This window comes from Pistacia vera, unplaced genomic scaffold, assembly GCF_008641045.1.
Source record: "Pistacia vera cultivar Batoury unplaced genomic scaffold, PisVer_v2 Contig276, whole genome shotgun sequence".
Classification (NCBI taxonomy): Eukaryota; Viridiplantae; Streptophyta; class Magnoliopsida; order Sapindales; family Anacardiaceae; genus Pistacia; species Pistacia vera.
Window position 1 is genome coordinate 50,417 of NW_022196086.1, and position 6,000 is coordinate 56,416.

Genomic DNA, 6,000 nt, shown 5'->3' on the forward strand with positions numbered 1-6,000 from the left:
ACAACAATTGATGGTTTCCTTTCTCCATTACGTTTTCTTTATCGGCAATCAGATTACAATTCTTTTCTTTTTTTTCGTCTATGTACTACTATTACTCTAGTTCTCCCAACAATTATGGCTTGAGCTATTGTAATACATTGTTTTTGGCTTCTAGATAATTGCACCCCCTTTCCCCACACCATCCAGAGATGATATCATTAGCATTGGTTGCCTTAACCATCTCAGTAATCTCCAATTCATCGTTTTTGTCGGGTACACCATACGTAACGTTATTTCTAATAGTACAAGCAAACAATAAATGTAATATGTCTTCTTGATGACTTATGGTGATATGATCTACCATCTTGACTGTCGATTTTTGCTATACCTTTTTAGGGATCATAAAATTGATCAATTAAACTCATAATCTTCTATTTACCAGACTCGTTTTGTTCAACCAATGTTGGTGATTTCCCAGCTTCAATGTTGATTGAAAAACCTTTGAAAATTATTTCTACGTAGTTTGACAGTTTGCTTGAGACTCTTGAATGTATTAATCAAGAGGTTTTGAGTTCGAATTTCTACGACTGCTAATAAGAGATAACCACTGAAAATTTACTTGACTGTTAACTTCAAGACCTCAGAGAAATAGTCAAAGTGCACACAAGTTGGCCTGAACATCCTCAGATTACCTCCAATATTACCAATAGTAACAACTATTGGTATTTGAAGATTACCGATATCTTATATTACTTGATAACCAAACATGGTAATCAAGTAATATAAAATGACTCAACCCCAGTAATCTCCAATACCCCCCAACCAAACACCCCCTAAATCCATAAGCACATTTTCACCACTGCCAGTAGTGCCTCCTATCTCATCGCACTCTCGTCGAGCATCGTGACTCATTAGGCTGCCCTTCATGGTTGTCGTTCAACTTGTCGTGAATCACCATCATCGCATAAGTCACCGCCCGTGAAAACCGTCATGAAATTGTTGTATGTCATTTAAAGATATGGATATTGTTAAATTTGCAGAGTACGTAGTTGTTAATAGACTTCCATTTTAGCATCTTTCTACTCAAGTGATTGAGTTTTGCAGTTTCCATCAATAGCATGAGACAAGAATGAATTATCCTACCGTCTTTTAATTGCCTAATATATCAAATTATTCAACCAACCCTACAGTAAGTAGACTATAAAGAGAGAGTAAAAATTTGATATACCTGCCTTGGAAAATTGACATCCCGAGGACAACATAATTGTTTATGCATAACATTTTAGATTAGAAAAATATGGGATATTACAATGACATAAAAGCATAACATAGTGATTTTGTTTTTAAAGGGAAAAAAGTATGCTTAATTTAGAGGTTTGCAATGCAATCAATTTGTTGATATTGTGGAGCTATTTTTTTTGTTACAGGTCAGTTAGATTCTTGCAATAATGTTATGCTGTTGTAAACGATTTTTTTGTTTACGCTTAACTATGTTGTAATCGTTGCTTGATCATATTGTAGCATGATGCAAAAGAGAGCAAAATATTTAGGGTCCGTTTGTTTTGTTATTCCAAGTCCTATTTTCAATCCTATCTTCCAAATAATTGTTTGTTTCATTATCCTCAAAATACTATTATATTTTCTTGAACTATTTTCAAATCCCTTAAGTTTATTAATTTAACTAAACACCCTCAGAAAAAAGTTTAAAAATTAACAAAAACACCCCCATCCACCCACATTTGTCAGATTCCGACCATCACCATCAGAAGGTGACCAGAATCTAGTATAATGGCACACTACTGGCTGGATCTAGCCAGTAGTGTACTGATCTATCATTTTTTAACCAGATCCATGGCCAAAGATCTGGCCATTGACGGCCAGATCTTTGGTCATAGCTGGCCGTAGATCTAACATTTTTCTGTCAGATTCATGGTGGATTTGGCCGAAAAAGGCCATATAGGTACACTAATGGCCAAATCTAGTCGGTCATGCGCCGTAACGTTACATTCCAACAATGGTAGCTGGAATCTAGCAACTGTAGGTGAGGGTGTTTTTGTCATTTTATAATTTTTTTATATATTAGGGTGTTTAGTAAATTAGCAAATCTAGAAGAGTGTTTTTGTTAATTTTTAAACCTCGTTATTCTCACCCAACTCTAAAAATATAAAAAATCTCATCTAAAATAATAAAACAAACAACCACTTCTAAAAAAGAAGCCATCATCTCTTACTTGAAAATATGATGCGTCTGGTAAATGTGTGGCTCTGGGAGTATGAGAATTTTTTTTTTAATCAAAAGTCTAGTGGGTCTAGACTCTAAAGTCTAGAAAAACTAGTATAAATATGGTCGACGGGAATGCGGTTGAATGGAAAGACTTGGATACTACAAACTATATTTTCCAAACATTTTCTCGTAAGTCATAAACTTCCTTGCTGTAATGAACCAATTAAATATGCCTCTTCCGTCTCCACCACTTGAACTAAACTAAACAAACTTCCAAAACCCGAAATGAACAACCGATTTTATGGCACCACCACCTTGGGCTCCTTTCATGTTTTTTATTATACCCTATGGCGTTCTCTCAACAGTCTTCAAACCAAACCACCACCATGATAAAACTTTCTCAGTTCTCAACAATTAAACCTTAGGATGGGATGTTAAGAAGCAGCCGCACCCTGGTTTGTGGAGGGGAGTTACCTGTAGTGGTGGTCCTTGATGACTCGGCTTTTTTATCTGGGTTTGGTCCTCTGACTCTGAGTTTTTGTCTTTTTCTTGTAATATTAGTTCTTTGTAATCGCTTGATGTTTCTGAAAACCAGTTGAGCTCCATTCCCCATGAATTCATCACAGATTGTGGAAGGATTGGTGGGCTCAAGTTGTTGAATTTTAGTAGTAATTTCTTGAATGGTTCTTTGATTAGTTTTGATGGTTTTGTTGGATTAGAATTCTTGGGTTTGTGTTATAATAGACTGAGTGGAAACATTAGTTTACTGTTTGACGAATTAGTTAATCTCAAAAGTTTGAATGTTAGTCGAAATTTGTTTGAGTGGGCTATACCTAGCAATCTTGGGAAATCTAAGGCTTTAGCGCAACTTGTGCTTTCTGTGAATCATTTCAGTGGCAAAATACCTGAAGAAATTGCAGATTATGGGAATTTGACCTTGATTGACATTAGTCCATGTTATCAGCTTTCAGGGTCTATTCCTCATAGAATTGTAGAACTTGCCAAGTTGGAAGTTCTAATTCTCTCTGCGAATATGTTAAACGGTGGAATTCCAGCAAATCTCTCGAGTGTATCAACCCTGTCGCGCTTTGCAGCCAATCAGAACAATTTTACTGGTTCAATTCCTAGTGGACTCACAAGATATGTGAAGAATTTAGACCTTAGTTATAATAAGTTGACAGGGTGTGTTCCACAAGATTTTTTGTCATTTACAAATTTGCAGACTGTGGATTTGTCTTATAATTTGCTAGAGGGTTCAATACCTGATAAAATGTCTCCAAGTTTGGTCAGGTTGAGATTAGGAAGCAATTCACTCAATGGTGTGATCCCTTCGGCGAATTTTGCAACTCTGGAAAAATTGACTTACTTGGAGCTGGACAACAATAGCTTCACTGGAATGATACCTCCAGAATTGGGTGATTGCCAAACTTTGACGCTGTTGAACTTGGCTCATAATAAACTGAATGGTTCATTGCCGGCACAATTGGGTAATCTCAACAGCCTTCAAATTATGAAGCTCCAACTCAACAACCTGAGTGGAGACATCCCTGTTCAGTTTTCCTAGCTAAAGACTTCGTCTCAATTAAACATTATCTGGAATTTGCTGACTGGTTCAATACCTTCTTTCTTTTTCCAACATGCAAAAGCTTACAAACTTGAACTTACAACACAACTATCTCAGTGGTTCCATACCCGACTCTATCAGCCAAGTGGTCGAATTCCATCGTTGCCAGTCAAATTGCAGATTGCTTTGAATCTGAGCTGCAATCAGTTACGATGCACCTCTGGTCCAATTCTCCTCCTTGATCTTTCAAGCAAAAACATTATCCTTAAGTCTCTGAAAGAACCACAACTTGGAGATTTTGAACTCTGCAAAGTGATTGACCCCTCAAAGAGGACTGGCAGTCTTTCCACGCTTGCTGGCTTTGTCGGTTATATTCCTCCAGGTAAACTCTCTCTCTTGCTTTCATAGCTAAAGAATTGCTCAAACCAGGTATGGCTTTTACATTTACGAAAATTCTTAGTCACATTGGCCATCATATACATTTGTTACGCATATACATTTGATGCATAATTTAGCACATAACGTACGATTTAGCAATTTGTAAACCCGTCTTGAATCTGAAAAAGGTAAAATAGGTGATAACATATTCTTTTAGGCATATTAGCATCACCAGTTTAGGTACTTTAGGATACTTACCCTTGGATCTCATTACTCATGATCCTTTTATCATTGATAAATCTGCAATCAGATAGATTCCTAATTTTCTGTTTTAGCTTTCTGAGGTCTGTATTTGATATAATTGCAGAGTATGCCTACACGATGGGAGTAATAGCAGCTGGGAACGTTTACGGCTTCAGAGTTATTCTTCTGGAGTTGCAGACCAGAAAACCTCCAATTAGCGAGGGTACTGAGTTAGCCAAGTTGGTATTACACAATTGGGAACATGAAGATAAAAGGGATGAGATATTTGATGTTAATATCAACGCAACTTCAGTTGCTATCAAAAACCAGATGCTTGCAGTCCTTGAGGTTGCTATTGCTTGTGTTATTTTAATGATACATGCGTGCATTAGATAACCAGATAAGTACATTATAAGCTGCATTTATTACAGGAATCAGACAGCATGGAGAGTTCTATTTATAGACTGTATGCAACAACTTGAAGAAGATCACCAGTATGGTGGATCTTGCTGCAAGTTATTTCAATTAAGGAGTTGAAGAAAAGTTAATTGGGGCTGAGATTGTATTCAGCAATCTTCTCCCAAGATGTGAGAGTGTTATCCGAAGTGGGTGTTTTCCACAATTGAAGGCAAGTAATTGGGAAGCTTAGTTGGTCGATGCTCTCATCAAGAGAGTAAGCTTTTTCTTGAGCTTTTTTCTTCTCTTCATCTGTCAGGTCCCCATAAAGCAGGCTTCTATGCGGCATGTAAGCTGCAAGATTATGCAAGGCTTTCATTATTAAAACACAATTACTCATTCCAGAATAACAGCATGTATTAGAGTTTCACAAATTTAAAATTGAAAGGTTAACCTTAGGAAACAAAATTGTAGTTAAATGATCTCAGCAAGTAACAGAGATCCAAGAAGTAGTAGATAACATTTCATAAATGCCACATCAAGTAATAAAAGGAAGGCCAAAGATGAATGTTATCTCAATTTATTTCTCCATCATCCATCCTCAAATAATAATAATAATAATAATAAATAAATAAAAAAGAAAAAGTTAATTATCTGATAACAAGTTACAACATATAAAATTAACACAATCATAACTCTCAAATAAACAACATAAACACAATGCAGCATTGACAGCAAAGCCTTGGCACCACAAAATCTTGATCAACGAAACTCAACAAAATCTTCATTCTCATACACAGGATGGACTCCAACCCTTTTCACCTCCATTTTTTACTTTGTACACCCACTGTGACCCAGTTGAGAACTCGTGACTATTAAATCCTTTGATTTCCTCATCAGCGAAATGGAGTAGCCAAAGGTGATCTAACTCTGGCAGGCGCCAGTCAACTTCATAGTCCATTGAAAACGTTGGAAGGATAAAAGCAAGAGGAGCCATAATACACCCAGCAGAATTTGAAGCCTCCTGCAATAGTTCCACCTAAGCTCTAAGAGAGCCATCTATAGCACTCGAAAGACTCACAAGTCTCGAACAATGAGAGATAGACAAGTGTTGAAGAGATTTCAAGCCATCTATAGTACCGGAAGACTCACAAGTCTCGAACAATGAGAGATAGACAAGACTTGAAGAGATTTCAAGCCATCTATAGTACTCGGAA

At 36.6% G+C, this 6,000-nt stretch overlaps 1 pseudogene; it reads left to right on the forward strand.

The window, feature by feature from the left end:
• Positions 1-2,540: 2,540 nt before the first annotated feature.
• LOC116133835 lies at positions 2,541-4,783 on the forward strand (annotated as a pseudogene).
• The last annotated feature ends 1,217 nt before the right edge of the window (positions 4,784-6,000 follow it).